The following is a 16,549-nucleotide window of genomic DNA, read 5'->3' on the forward strand; positions in this document are numbered from 1 at the left end:
AATCAGTGTGATGTGGCATGGAACAAACTATAAATGTGATTAAAGCTCTGAAAAGAAAAAAATAAATAATTGGACAGTGATTGGCAGTCATAGTAGGTTTCCTAGAGGAACTGTATCTTGTGTTGGAATTTGGTAGGTAGAGAGAATGGAGAGTGTTTTAGGTGAAGACAACAGCATGGAAAAATTAAAACACGGAGATGAGACTCCATGCCATGTGAGTAGACAGAGAGGAACTCAGCATTCCTGGAAAAGAGAATCCTGTTTGGTAAGAGGAGATGAGGTCAGATAAATCCGGTGAAGCCAGATAATGGATGAGTTAGAGGAGTTTAACATGGCTGCAAAGACCAATACTAGATTCTCCTCCTGCTCTTTCTTCCTCTTCCTCCTTCCCCTTTTACCAGCAAGCAGAGAATCGAGTTATTAGCCTAACATTGATCAAAAGAAAGCGTTGGAAAGTGAAGAGACAAAGGATGAAAACAGTTACTTGGAACTTGACACAGCATGAGAAGCTCTGAGGCAGGAGACAGCATGGTCCCTACGTCATGAAACCTAATCAACATGGCATGGCAAGACTGATGTGTCTAATACTAAACTAATAAGCACTTGTATCCCAGATGTTCACTGGGACCTCCTGTCCCTTGGCTTGAACCCCAAATCTGGACCTGGTTGAACTTGAAAACCCTTCTCCTGCTGTCGTGCGGGGTATCCGGCGGGGTCTCTGCTCCCGCTCCCCACACTAGAACGCAGGATGTGGTGAGGCCAAAAAGGAACACCCATGGAGCCATAGATAGGGGAGTCATACTAGTATATTCTCGCTGGCGGCACTATACTCTCACTGGAGGCTGGATCCACACTGTCCGCAACCTGCCATCCTAACTGCAATCCGCGCTTGCCAGCCCAGCCACCATCTTCTTGCTAGCCCCCATTTTCTGCTAGCGTAGCCACAGCAGTTATATTAGTGGCCAATGGCTCACTGGTTACAGCTGACGGCCAACTAGCCACAGCTGATGGCCATGCAATCACAGTTGATGGCCATTTACTACCTGAGCCAGCACCTGTCTATGTGAGGCCGAGAGCCTGGAAACTACTTTCTGGGCCTCTGCCCCTACACATGCTTTCTGCAAATCCTGAGGAGCTCATATCCTTCATGGTCACTCTGTCTATAGCTTCCATGTGTGTTGCTTCTGTTTTTCACCGGAGCGATCTATATGCTAATCCCTATCCGTTCACCCATTTCCATAAAGTATACATGCTCAGCACACATTTTATGAGTTTATTTTAATTTCCTGAGCAATTGAGGATCCTGGAGAATGATCACATTGGGCTCTGCACAAACTTCTCCTGCTTCACTGCTTTGCTCTCCCCTCCCTCCCAGTCTCCCCTCTCTGATCCTCATTTCTCCTTTTCTGAATAGCTTGCAAGAGCCTCATATTCTTCTCTTTTTTGATGTAGACCAATTCAGTTCTCCCTCAGTCCTCAGCCCAAACTGTCACATTCAAACAAATCCAGGTGCTAATGAACAAAGGGGAAGACATTGTTTCTGAAAGGCAGTTAAGTTTGTAAGTAATAAACAAAACAAAACAATTCTCTAGCATAGGAAACATGTGAAAGAAGAAACCAAGGCAGGAAAAGAAATATATTTCAGGCAGTATGGTAGAAGCTTGGGATATAAGGGCTATAGCAATTCAGAGAAGAAAAGAATCAATCAGTTTTAATGGAGGAGATAGATCTTGAATTGGACCTTAAGGAAAGGCTAGAATTAGTATTGCAGGGAGAGGAGGCAAGAGGTCATTCAAGGTAAGAGAATAATTGTAAGAAAACCACAGAGGAAACAAAATGAGCTTGGCATCTGGGGGAAGGCTCTCAACTGAGAATTTAGAAGCAAGATAAGGGTGACTAGGTGCTGGAAATGCTGGATTGTCACACTCCAGGGTTTTGACTTATTCAATAAAAATCAAAGGAAGCGCTAACAAATACACTGGAAGGCAGAGGGTGAGAAAAGCTTTCAGGGGGATTTCTCAGAAACAAGAACGAGGGGTTAAATACCATCAGAATTGTCTGTTTCTGATCTCTGCTTCTTTCTATAGATTGGCTTCTTCTGAAAAATCAGCTTTCTCTACCCAGGGACTGTGGTGATTCAGCAGATTCCTAGCTTGCATTCTGTGGAGAAGAGGATCTGACTTCTTGCTGCAGCTCCAACTATCCAAGAGAAGGATTTGGGTTGACTTGAATCAAGTGCCCATGCCTAGAACCAGCACTGTGGTCAGGAAGGTCAGGCTTTGGGAGAAGATAATGGACCACATAACAAAGCTCGGCCAGGTTTAACAAATGGAGAACACAGGGAATAAAGAAGGGGATGGGGCATGGGCATCAGTCACTTTTGGGAGAGAGTTGTGAGTGAGGAAGCAAATACAGTTTGTTCTACGATTGAACTAATTCACTGGCAATTCTGACGTAAAGAAAATTGATTTACTTTTTTAGCAAGCACTTATTAATAACCTACTATTCTTAAGTTTCTATTATATCTCTCATTTTGTTCACTTGATTCTAATTGAAGTCATTAGCCAGTATTTTGTGTCCTTTGAAGCCATCTTAAATTCTTTTTGGGGAAAAAAAAAAAAAAACAGAGAAAAAAATTAAAGCAACTACTTAAGAGCTGTTATGAACCCATGATTATGTGAAGACATAGTTCCAGAGAGACATGGCGAGAAGAGATGAGGAGCGTCATCTCTTCCCATACCTTTGCCAGGGTAGGTGGTGCCTCTGTGTGGCTTGTAGAACACACAAGTCATAAAATCTTAGAGTGCCACTAATGGTGCTATGGAGGGGTCCTTACCTCTTAAGATACAGGTAAGAGTTGTTCAAATCCGTGATCCACTTCTTTTGCTAATCCAAAGATTTTTTGCACTGGCCATGTTGGGAATGCTTACCTTGGTTCCAAGATGCCATTTCCTCTGAGTTTAGTAACCTTTCCATGTGGACCATCCCTGTTCCACACCGGTCATCTCAGATAGGGAACTTATTCGCTTTCTTGATGGCCACAAGCTAGTTGTTCTCCCATGGTGTTGGTGTTTACAATAGACTTTATTGAAGGTTTGGGGAAATGGAACGGAGTTCATATAACAGAAAAACAATTCCAATGGGATATTAGATACATCTGCTGTTTAAAACCCTTCAAACATCCCATGACTAGGATTTTTAGAGGCTACTTCACCTCACCTAGTGTGGAGCCTTATACTATCTAGAAAGCTCCTCCCATCCCTAGCCCATAATTCCTTTTTCACTTCTTCCATTCAGAATTTCCCTCCACGATTTTTAAACTCTTCCCAGTCTATTATATGCAGCAGTTTTTCAATCAAGGGTAATTTTGCTCCCCCCGGGTGATCTGGCAATGTCTGGAGACATTTTTGGTTTTCACAACTTGGGGAAGGGATGTGATTACTACCGGCACCAAGTGAATGGAAGCCAGGGATGCTGCTAAACATCCTACAATGCACAGGGCAGCACCTTCTCAACAAAAAAATATATGGTCCAAAATGTCAATAGAGCAAATGATGAGAAACTGATATAGAGCCAGTCAGTTCTCTCCAGACTCCAAGTCTGCCCACCTTGTATGTCCCTATTTATGAGGTGGTTCCCTCTGTCAAAGGGACCATCAATTCCTGTTGTGGCCTGCAAGAGCGACAGAGACCCTGAAATGTCCTTTCACATGAGCTTCCCTTCTTAGCAAAAGTTGTTGTTTTTGAATAGAATTTTGCCTTATACATATAGAATAAAGTTCTCATCTATACTCAACTCTACTTACTCTGGCAGAAGGAGAAAGAGAGAAAGAAAAGAATGTAAATAGTGTGGGTGATTCTGTCTCACGTTCCACGAGAGCATATGCCCTAGAGGAGCGCAGGAAAGGAGATGTGAATCGGATGTTCCTTCAGTTGGTCTCAGTTCCTGAATTGCTCTCATAGTATGAGCATCTCAGCAGGCTGAGTGTGATTCAAGTGTTTAAAGATACATTTTTTTTTTTCTGTACAACATGGCCCCTAAGTGTAAGCCAACTACTTCATCAGGTGTTTAGCTGAGAAAACAGCAATCTGTTCCAACGCTGGAGGAAAAACTGGCTGAGTTGGATGGTATATCAGCCTCAAATGTGCATAAAAAATAGCCATGTATATTGTACTTTAAGGGTGAATTAAGGGATTTTTTTTTGTTCTGGGAAATTTCTGACTTTACATGATTTTTCACTTTCCACATTGGCTTTAAAACCCAAGTCTATGTAAAATGCAACCCTACATGGTGGTGGGGGTGGTGGTGGAGGAGTAGAGGTGTTGGAATAGAGCTTTGAGCGATGGTGAGAAGAAACAGAAAAGAAGAAATGGTGAGAGAAGATCCAAAAGGCAAAGAAAACTGAGAGAGCACATAGCGCCGCTATCCAATTTCAGAAAGACATCTATTTGATAATTGAAAGGAAGAGTTTACTCATTTTATAAAGAGGAAGTTGTGCCACAGAGAGCTTAGTTTGTTTCAGTATTGATCTCTTCAAGACATTCCCTTGCAATGTAGGATCAGGGTCTGCAAACTTACAGTATATTATCTGTTGAATCGTTGATTCTTTCTTGTGTGTCCAAAGAAAAAGTTTTGCCATATTTGCCTTTTAATTTAATTACTTATGTGTTAGCTTGCTGTTGTTGTTGTTTTTAATTTAAAAAGCCACCAAGTTATGCCACAAATTCTAAACAATTTGTTTAACTATTAAATAACAACTAACAATGGCAGCTCTTGCAGGTGTGCCTTTGAAGTCTGCATTTATAATGTGTGTGCCAGTGTGTGTGTGTGTGTGTGTGTGTGTCTGTGTGTCTGTGTAAACAGAAAGGTTGAAAAGTAAGTGGTCACTAGGTATCTCTATCTTTGCTGGTACTCATTCTGCCAACACAACGGCCCACCCTCAACAATTTGAAATGGACTACATTCCTCTAATTTTTAAGTTGAGATGGGGAAAAGGAAAATTAACTCATAAATATTGCATGGGTCAAAAATTTTATGTAAGATTTTGAAATACAAATCCTAGAAATTCCCATTTTAATTAAATACAGTATTTTCAAAATTGTGCTATGGTGCATGGCATAGCTTTTCTAACTTGGGAACTTTCTGAGTAATGCACTAAATAAAGGGAAAATTGTTCTCTACTAAGTACTATTTTCAACATGTAAAATTTTATAATGATTTCCTTTTATTTGGGCACAAATTAGGGATATGGATACTTTCTCTGTACCAAATTGCTGCCCTTTATTGTCAAGACTTTAGTCCAGTAGTCCTATAAAGTCAATTTTATGAAAAGCAGTTCAGAATGGCGAATCACCAAAATTAAATACTTGGTTGGAAATATTAGAATATTGGAAAGGTTGTAGGAATAGAAGAAAGTTACCTAAGAGGTTTTAGTTGACTTTACCCAATAACACTATTAGAAAGAAAGTATTATTTGGATTCCAGAAACAGAATATATTAAAGTCACAGTTATAAATGTTTGAGATAGATTTTGAATCTGGTTCTGTGGGATTCTACAGGCCCTGTCCTTTTCCCTACAACATTCTGCTTAGCTACCTAAACTCCACAATTAATTCAGTAGTACCGTGTCCTAGTATAACTACATTCAAACTTCACTATAATGCTATTCATTATAGATTTATATTCTGTCCAGATAGTCCTATTCTGTAAAATCTAAATTAATCAGGACAATGCACCCAAATCTCATGGAATACACGTAATAAAGATTTATCTCTCACTCACATCACAGTCCAGCTCACCTCAGTAGCTTTCCTTGAAAAGGTACATCTGGGATCCAGTCTCCTTTCATACTGTGACGCTGCCAAGCTAAACTTGAGGCCCCCTAAGCATTCACTCATGGTAAGGAATGTGAGAGCTTATATAATCACTCAGGGAGAGGGTTATGACCAGTGGGACACATCACTCCCACTACACTAGGGGCCAGACCCAGTCATAAGGACCCAACCTAAATGCAAGGGAGGCTGAGATATGTAGCTTTTCTGTGTGCTCAGAAAGAGAAAACTAAAATTGAATTTGGGGAACCCGTAGCTTTGTCTCTTCCACACCATTTAAGGGAACTTACTTCTCCAAAAAGACACTGTAAATATTATGTAAAGGTCCAGGTCAAGTTCATGCCATGGGGCACTAGGTTGGAACTGTGCCACAAGAGTAGCACGCTTTGCGATGGGAAGCTTGAGATATCAGAAGAAATTGTGTCTGAATGTTCATGGGAGGAAGCCAGGCAGATAGCTCTGGATATCAAATAGCCCAGATATTAATAAGAAAAATACAAAACAAGTGAGAAATAATCCAATATAGTCAGATGCCAAGTGCATCAAGAGTGGGAAAGAATATGGGTAAAGAAATGGATAGGAGCAAATGGGTTAGAATTAAGAGTATGTGAAAATATCACAGCTAATGTCTATTGTTTATTATAGCCAGTCATTATACAAGTTGCTAATCCCCATAACAACCCTAGGAGGTAAGTTGTATTATCTCATTGTATAGATGATGAAACTAAGGCCCAGAGTTTAAGTAGCTCACCTGTAGTTACACAGCTACTGAGAGACAGTTGGGATCCGAAGCCAGACTAAGTCTGGCTCCAGAGTCTATGCTTTTAACCTTTATCTGTCACTCTAACAGACATACACTGCTGGCTTTCCTCTCTATGTGATACCTGGTTTATGACATAGAGGCGACTTTTCAAAAGAAAATGTAGAAGGCTGGATGTCAGAGTTCCAAAGTACTCTACCACCTCCTGATTCATCCGGCTATACTGAGCCTTTCTTCCTTCCTAATCTCATTTCCTCTTTGCAATGTAATTATTTAAAAGGCTAAACAAACTGGTAGACATCTGACTCCATCACCTTGCTTACAGACCCCTGCCTTTGCTATTCCAGATCAGAGGAAATCCTACTTATAAATTCCTCCAGAGTAGGAAAACCACATATTCCTTTGTAACCTGTCTCAACATTTCGTAATCTGTAAGAAGGGTAGAAATATGGCATCCGAAATGTATGGAAAATCTGGAATTCTTCATCAAAATTCCAAGAAGGCAGTGAATTCTAAATAGCCAATGACCTTAAAATGGCACAACATCTACGTTCTGCAGACCCTCCATACTTCTCTCTTAGACAGGTTGACAAATTAACTTGGGCATTGTCTCTTTCTTCATTTAATCCATCCCATATGTAGAGTTTTTGCAGGTTGGAGAAGAAACTACTACTTTTTCTTAGGAATCTTTCTTTCTTGGCCTTTTGTGGTCTGTACATCTCTCAAGTAAATTTTGAATAGCCCCTGAAAGCAGAGGTAACGTTGATAATGTTTAATGACCTATGTGGCAGCACTGACCAATCAGGCATGGGTATCAGCTAATCAGAAGAGATACAGACTGTAGGCAGGGAGTTGTCCTGCTACTGATGGATTGAATGTTGGTCCTGTCCTTACCTTGTGCTGTGGTGTTCTAGCGGGCACAGTAGAGTGTGATCTCCCGCCCATTCCCCTGTGCTGGGATCTACACTGAGGGCTACCTTCTAGCTCTCTCTCTGTATCCGGCATAGGTTAAGATCTGAGCTTTTTTTTTTTTTTTTTTGACTTTTTATGGAATAGTACTACTTGCATTTCAAACTCTTGATTTATCTCCCACAACGAAAATTCTTGTTATAATTCAACTTTTTTTTTTTGAGATTGGTTTGTGTCAGATGTGTTCCTTGTCACTTCAGAAAATCATTCCTTGAATCTAGCTTGCTCTGCAAACGTACCATGTGTCTTAGTAAAAGATTAGTTCATCTTCACTAGAATATTTAGCTACTTGAAGCCATTCTTTCAGTTTATTGCTAGAAATGGCCCCCTTGATTTTCAGAGTATACATCCTGATATCTGCGTCTACATCCCAGCCCCTGACAACACTCCCACTTCCATCCATCATTTATTATACCTCTCCTGAGCTATAACCTTAGATCTTTGTGCCATAATATAAGCCCATTGCATTTTCTTCCCTGCTCAGTGGAGCTGCTCATCACCTGACAAAGACTGTTAATTGTCCCCTGTACTTATTCTCCCCTTCTTCCTTTGAGTAGTAGAACTCCAGTTTTAGCGTGGCACGGCCAACCTCTCTTAAAGATCCCTCTGGCTAATGGGATGGATGCAAGCAAAGTGATGTGTGAAAACTACTTGGGCAAAATTCTTTGTTTTTTAATAGACAATTGTGGACATGATGCTAGTGACTCAGCCCCCATGACACAGATGAGGAGAACTCTATGGAATTGAGGAGCCATAAGAAACATGGGTTCCTCACGACTTCATGCAGCAGAACCACCTCTCCACCTTGGACCACGTTCATTTTTCTTGACTTTATGTGAGACAGACTTCAACTTCATTCCTAACTGACCCACTGTATTTTGGTCACTTTGTATAGGAGCTTAATCTGGGCCTGACTAATACATCAGAGTATACCAATTACCTGAAGATTCTTTCTAGGTGAAAGTTAACATATTACCAAATAAGGTGAGCAGAACTGTGGTTAAATTTGCTGAATTCCTAAGGCTATCGCTATGGTCTGTACGTTTGTGTCCCTCCCAGAATTCATCTGTTGAAACTCTCCTCACCCTCAAGGTAATGGTATTAGGGGGTGAGGCCTTTGGGAAGTGACTAGATCCTGAGAGCAGAGCTCTCAAGAGTGGGATTAGCACCTTTATAAAAAGGGTCCCACAGAGCTCCCTGGCCCCTTCCCCAATGAGAGAAACCAAGGAGAAGTCTGTGACCCAGAAGAGGGACCTCACTCAACTATACTGGCACCCTAATCTTGAACTTCCAGCCTCCAGAACTGGGAGATGTAAATTGCTGCTATTTATAAACTACCCAGTCTGTGGTATTTGGTTATAGGAGCCCAAACAGACTTAAGCCATCAGTACAATTTAGACTGAACACTTTTCTGTAGGATTAGAGTCAAAATACATAGCAATTCATCCAACATAGGCCAACCAATTGGAATAGTTCTGGTAATGACTTAAGATCAGCATGCAGTGATGTATATTAGCCCGAATTTGTTTGAGGAAAAGTGGTTAGAATTAATTGAACTAACAACAACAACAACAAAAAGATCAGGAAGTGACCCAACAAGCAGTGCATTGAAATGAACTGAATTCCAATTGCTCTGTTCCTAAGATCTGTAGTCTCTTAGGTAGGCAATTCTCATTGTCCTGAAGTCATCTTCATTCCTGAGGCTCTCAGACAGAACACTTTGACTTTTATATCCCGGCCCTCAACCAAAACCAGGAGCTGTGTTACCTACCAGCCTCCTTTTGAGTGTTGTTTGGATATATTAAGAACTAACTCCCTCTTTTCAAGATCTGGGGCAGAAAGTGCTACACCCAGGACTCATAACAATGGGAGCAAAACCCCAGCTGATGAAAACCTACCCCCTATATTTTTTACTTCCTCCGTCTCCAACAGTAACCCCAATCATGAAATGGCAATGGTTTACTCCCATGCAAGTTTTTAAATGTCTGCTGCAAATACAACAGAATGTTCCCACCTCATAATATAAGGATCGGGACTCCACTGGATACCTGTGATTATTTTTTGGTATGCTTGAAATATTTCATGAAACATTTATAAACTTATGAAATATGTTAGGCTTTATAATATTATAATTAAATATTAATATATCAATATTTAAAAAGCAGTCAGAAACTCCAAGTGATTTTCATAGTAGCAAAAATTAAAATGAATTCAATGGGCTACTTGACTTGTTAGGATTAGTTTTGTATCAACCAGGTTAAGGAAATCTAATTAATTTTTTCATATATGTCTTACTTTCAAAAAACTATTAATAAGTTTTTCTTTCTGAACTCTTTCCACAACCTATGGATGACATGATGCTGCAATCAGACTCCACTGCTAAATATAACACCAAGTTTTCTCACGAGTAGCATATTCTACTTTCCCCTTTTTACCTTGCTCATTCCAGGTCAAGTTTGATTAAAGTAACACAAGGAATGTAGCTTTATTTATTTCTGTTCACTTTCTTTGATTATTCTTCAGGTCCATCTCTAGAGGAATTTCATCAATTTTGATTGAATTTCATCTTTCAATTTCTTAAGGAAGTAAAATCCTACAATATCAATATCATTTCTTACTAAAGGGATGAAATTATTATAGAAGTAAGCAGGAGGCTTAGGTTCCTAATAAAAATGTTGGAAATCCCCTCACACAATAATTGGTTTAAAACTATGAAAAGACCACTATGGCTTTGTCAAAAGCTCATCACATGCAATTGATCTTTTGATTGGATGAAAGCAAAAAACAAAGCAAAACAAAACAGCATCAGTTAAAATTTAATTCAAGAGTAATGAGCCTATCTTCATGACACACTCAGGATACAGAGAGAAAAGTGATCTAGACTAGACCACAGGGCTCTGCCTTCAAAGGTAATTGAAGGGATGTGGTTTACCAATTCTCAACGCCTCCAAATAAACCAAAATTAATGCCTTAAGATAGTTAGCCAGCCCCATTGTTCCAATGATCCCATGATTGTGATGACCCCACCCCCTTTTTATCATTACCCAACACTTCCTTTCTTCTGTCCCCTACTTCCTGTTTCTCATCCCTCCCTCTCCCCTACTCCCAGCAGTAGCTCTCAGTAATAATTTACTCTGCAAAGTGAGCAACTGGGGGTAATTGTTTCCTTTACTGTACTTGAGGGCACTGGTTGTCAACATAGTCCAGTATCACTAGCATCAGCATCAGCCTGAGAACTTGTTAGAAATGCAAATTCTTAGGCCTTACTCAGACCTACTAATGGGAAATTCTGGGAGTGGGGCCTAGTAATCTCTTTTAATGTGCTCTCCAGGGTATTCTGGTACACACTAAAAATTTAAAAGCACTCTTCTAGGAAAGATAATTTTTAAAAGTCTGAAGTGCTTGAGGACCTCAGGCTAAGGTCTGATTTTCCAGGGAACTCAAAAACTCTTTGAATTGGAAGGAAGATCTTCAGTCCCCAGAAGAATAAATCTTGGTTTTCTATGACAAATCTCTGAAGGTAAATATGTAACATTTTTTAAGAGCACTTCCTAGATCCAGGTACTGTGTTAAGTACATATCATGTTATGGTACCAATAATCTCATTTCAGAAATGAGGAAACCTAAATTTAGAACGATTAAGTCATTTGCCCTGGGTCATATCATTAGTAGGTGATAGAGCCAGGATTCAAAGCCATGCAAATGGACTCTACTGTACTGCTTGATTTGCTGGTTCTGTGAAAAGGGGAAGTGAAATACAGCTCTATTCTGAAAGTTTCTGCTTGGACTTTTCATTTAAGGAGACTGAGCCTTGGGGCTCCTTCTTGCACCTTGGGCTTTCTGAATCATCTGCAGAAGTTAATGTTTGCTTGAATTTCACAGTGAGCGTACTTCCTGTGATTAATAATCTTGATTTAGCTACTGGGTCCATAATTTGCCAATGTACCAGTAGTTGTGTTCTAATGTCATAAGCTTATGGTGTCATGGAAATAACATATAGTGGATAAAAAGATATGTATACATGATATTGCATTTCGTTCCTTGGTGGTTTTTATTGAATTATAATAATATGTATTTTTTATAAATGAAGGTAATTTAAAAATTATATTTGCAAACAAAGCTTCAATTCATATGATACTCAAATTGGAAATAAAAGCAATATAATTTATCAATGAATGGGGTAATAGTATATGTTGAAATGATGTAGCTATAAATAGAATTTTCCTGGATTTTTTCTTCTTTGAGATATAATTATTGCAAAAAATATGTACTTTTTTACTAAGTCAAAACAAAAAATTAAAAGTTACATTTGTAAAGATATTAGGAAAATCCCAAGACTTTAGGTGCTTATTTGGTCCTCATACAAGCAAGCAATCTCCATTGTCCAGCGGCAATGTAAGTCTATTCAGCTTCTACTCAGAGAATGTGCTTACAACACATTCATGGTGAAGGCCATTACAAAGCATTTTTAAAAAGTAACGAGCTAGTTTAAATGAAAATATGTCTACTTGTTTTGATAAAATATTAAAATCTAGCTATAATTAGCACTAAGCACTTGAAAATAGATTGTGGTTTAAATATTAATTACAGATGTGACATAGACCTTCCATATAGGAAGTTTTATATATTTCATTTTCACACATGGATATTTAATGTCAAAATTTTTATGCACTAAGAAAACCATACAACGCTCTGTGAAAAAAAAAAAAAAAACTATCAGCACCAGAAGATTTGTATCTGGCAGGAGTTTGTGCTGGGAAAGAAAAAAGGATATCCAGCCTTGATTTTTCCTAAAATTGCATAAAAATGAAAAAAGTCTTAGCAAGCAATTAAAAATACTTCATGTTGAAAGAGCTAATAGAATGGTGCCCCCAAAAGGATTAGGAGAAACAAATGCAACATAATAAAAATATCATTTGATATAAGAATGCATTAATTCCTCACTGTGCCAGCTAGATAAGTGGGAAATACTCAGCTGCCTTAGTTGGGACAAATTCAAAACTTGGATTAGGTCCTCGAAATGAGCAGATGACCTCTGGAAAAGATGATTTGGTAACTTCTTTAATAATATACCATTACTTGACTTCCCTTGGAACCCAAATCACTCACTTTGGGGAGACTATAGGTGAAAGGGAAATTTGACACTTGCAGAGATTTAGTTTTAGTTTGCTTTGTAATGCATTACCCATAGCAAATTTACCTCTATCTTTAGGAATAAAGATGACATCTGTCATGAAGCTTCTTACATTTTTCTGTCTGCTATTTCCAGTGTCATATATCTGACATGTGATAACCTCCCTTTATAAGCTCTAATGTTAAGGAAAAGATTTTATTCATTTCAGGTACCCACATGGCTATTCTTGACCTACTTGCAAATATATGACAAGATACACTGCACATTCTCTTATTCTGACATTTCTATTTCTGACATTGAACATACCTTTTAAGAATAAAATCATCTTTATTATGTGTACATAGGCATCAGAAATTTTAAAATTCACTTGGCCTCATTTTATATAGATAACTTATTGTCTGTCCTTGATGTATTATCAACATTTTATATCACAAGAAAATACTTTTTTTTTGGTTGCTTTCATAGTTCAACGTTTAAATCCTGAAGCATTTTGTTTCATTGCAATCATCTTTGTTAGAATAAAAAAAAATAGCGTTGATCAAAATGTTGTCTTAGTTGTTACTGACAGCTGTTAAAATGCTGCTAAAAATATAGTGCCAACTACTGAAAAGCTAACTGCTCCTGTGAAGTCCTAATGAGAAATTCTAAATGAGTTGCGCATCAAGTTCAACAGAGACTCTTATGTTTCCCACACCTGACCAATGGATTGTTTCACTTTTCTGTGCTTATTATTGCACATAATATCAGAGAAACAACCTCTATACATAATTCTAATGAGCACACAAAGCATGCAGTCATTTATGTAAGATTAGCAATTATTTAAAAGTGATGAATTTCCTGTACGAAACCAAGAAAAAGAGCAGAGAAAAAAATAAATTGAAAACATCTTTATTTTTATGATAATATACTGCTCTAAGTGCCCCCCGTTTTCAACTACTGTACATTATTTCTAAATTTAGAACATCATGTAGGCACAGTGAAATCTGATTTGCTTCTAATAATATGGCATACTAATTGTGATGCATGGGCTGTTTGGTGCTCTGTCATCTCAAAATCTGGCCATAGAAATGTATTAGGTTTGTGTATTTTCTATTTAAAATGACTACAAATGAAATTAAGATAAACTGATGAATAAATAGTTAGGTAAACAAATACAGAAATTAATGAGTAACCAAAGCTAATAAAAATATTCCAACTAGTCTAGAAAACTGAGTTTGGTCTATTTTGGATATTAACAAAAACACTGATATGTTTTGTATTTATCTTCTGATCCACAATTTCTTATTTGCTTGCAATGTTTATAAACTGTAGCATGTGTGTTTTGCAATAAACAAAGAAGTTCTATCTTATATTATTCTCCTATTCATCTTCTCTCTCCAACACCCCCCTCCTTTCTCTCTCTGACTCTCTCTGTCTTTCTCAACTCTTTCCAACAGCTGGTAAGAGACAGGAAAAAAAAAAAAAACCTAGCTTTTTAGAAAAAAAAATTACTAGCATGGCTAGGATTTATTAATGAAGTTAACTATGACCAAATGCTTAGTCTTTAACTTTTAAAAATTATTAGATTAAACGATATGAAACCTAATGGTCTTTACTTTCTGGTCAGCAAATAAAGACATAAAGGAGAGGTATTTAATACATTTAAAAATATATTCACTTTTTTGAGGGGGGCTTATGATTTCATGGCTTAAACAAGTCCATGCCTTTTCCCGCCCCCACCCAGTGTCAGCTGTTTGAAGAAATGAGATTAGGATCAGGGAACCAAGGGGTGGTTCTGCTAAAGCTGAAATAAAGAGCAAGGAATGATTTTTCCCAACACAAACTTAGATGACATTAGGCTTTGTATCTGAAGTTATATAATAGAAGATGTGATGTCACTCATGTAAATTGCAAACGTTGAGTCCTGCAGTTTACCTCAGGGAGTTTGACACTAATGGGATAAGGGAGGGAGGAGGTGTCCTGTGGTCCAGTGACTGTGAATGGAGGGTGAACAATTGTCAAAAGGGACATATCTGATTTAAGATTTTAGACTATTTAGCTGCTGTAAATAGTCTCCATCTATTTGGAGATGAAGTTAATGCCCTTTTCTGTGCTTTTCCTTTTCCTTAGTTTTTATTTCTCTTAAAAACATTTTCTTCCTTCGGCAAAGAAAAAAAAATATTTAAAAGGATGAAAAGAACAAACTGTGTTAAGAGACAGTCTTAAAAATAAGTTGTGACATTTCCAGGCATACACTTTTTAAAGTTGACCGGGTTCCTTATTAATGGGCATTGGAATGAATGTGTTCCAACCAACCAGAAACCCCTGCATCCCCATCTCTGATGGAGTCTCTCAGAGGCACCCCTTTTGGAGTGATTCCAAACAAAACCAGTGTCACTTTCTCTTCAGATGAGGGAGCTGCAGACCTTGTCCTGGGGCTGTCCTCCCTTCCCTTCACGGTGGTACAGGACCACCTGTTATGTGACAGCCAGCAAAAGTAAATAAAGAGAAGAGAGAAACTTAATTGTTCAATCATTTGAGTAACTATCTAAACACTCAGATATCCAAAAACAAATAAAGGTTTGTGTATTATTAATTGCACTATCCCCTAATATCTCTCCCAAAGGGTAGGAGAAGCTATCTATGGGTAAATGGACCACCTCTTGAAGCTATTTTGGTGTGAAAAAGCTTCAAAATAATATCTATGTATGCTTGAAATCTCAATCTTCGTTTTATAATGCCAAACTATTTTAAAGACAGGGAAGATAAAAATTTGAGAATGGACAAGAAAAAAGTGAAAAACATCTACATTTCTAAAATGTTATTGTTCTAATAACGCCACTTTACACCATAGTGTGATCCCTGACAAGTTGTCTGTAATGGAATTTATTGATTAAATAGGGATGGAGGGTATCTGTGTATAGAATGTACATGGTAAATCATTTTGTAACGGGGGAAGGAATAGTCAATGCCTAATTTATCAATTTTGTAAACAGAGTTCACATCATATAGGTTACCTTAAATAAGGGTTTTCTCTAACATTTCATTACAAACTATTTCAAATACAAAAAAGTTGAAGGAATTTTACAGTGAACACCTGTATACCAACCTCCTCCATTCTACCATTAATGTACTATATGCATGCTTTATCACATATCTATCCATCTGTCTACTTTATCAATCCATGAATGTCAGTCCATCTTATTTTTTTTTAAATACAGACTTACTTTTTTGTTTGTTTGTTTGAAGTATGTTTTTCCAGGACCCATCAGCTCCAAGTCAAGTAGTTGTTTCAATCTAGTTGTGGAGGGCGCAGCTCACACTGGCCCATGAGGGGATCCAACCAGCAACCCTGGAGTTGGGAGCATGGCGCTCTAACCAACTGAGCTAACCGGCTGCCCCAGTTCATCTTATTATTGATGAATTTCAAAATTCAGTTCTTGCAGTCAGTACACTTCTAAATAGTGGTTCTTTAAAATTTCATTGAATACATATTAATATGCTAACTTAAAAATATATTATTCGATTATTATTTTCTTGATTTCACCGAAAAAGAATTCCTTAAGAACTTCACATTTACTACAAATAAGGAAAGTGAGGCAAAAGATTGTTTTGCTAGAGGCCAAAATGCCACCTTGCGCCATCTAAGAACTGAGTAGTGCCAACACTGCGTAGTGATAGATGCAAGGGGAAGGTCGATATTCAGAGTGGGAATGTGGTTGAAGACAGGCAACGATTGTTTTAACAGGGCAGCTCTGTGTTTAACATGGTTTTGTGTGGGAAGGGATTAGCAACTTTCACAGCTATTTAGGAAGAAAACGGGAAAGAACCCAGAAAAAGGCGGGGGGGGGGGAGTGATCCAATAGAGTGTAGAAA

The sequence above is a fragment of the Rhinolophus sinicus genome, linkage group LG07 (genome assembly GCF_036562045.2).
Source record: "Rhinolophus sinicus isolate RSC01 linkage group LG07, ASM3656204v1, whole genome shotgun sequence".
Lineage (NCBI taxonomy): Eukaryota > Metazoa > Chordata > Mammalia > Chiroptera > Rhinolophidae > Rhinolophus > Rhinolophus sinicus.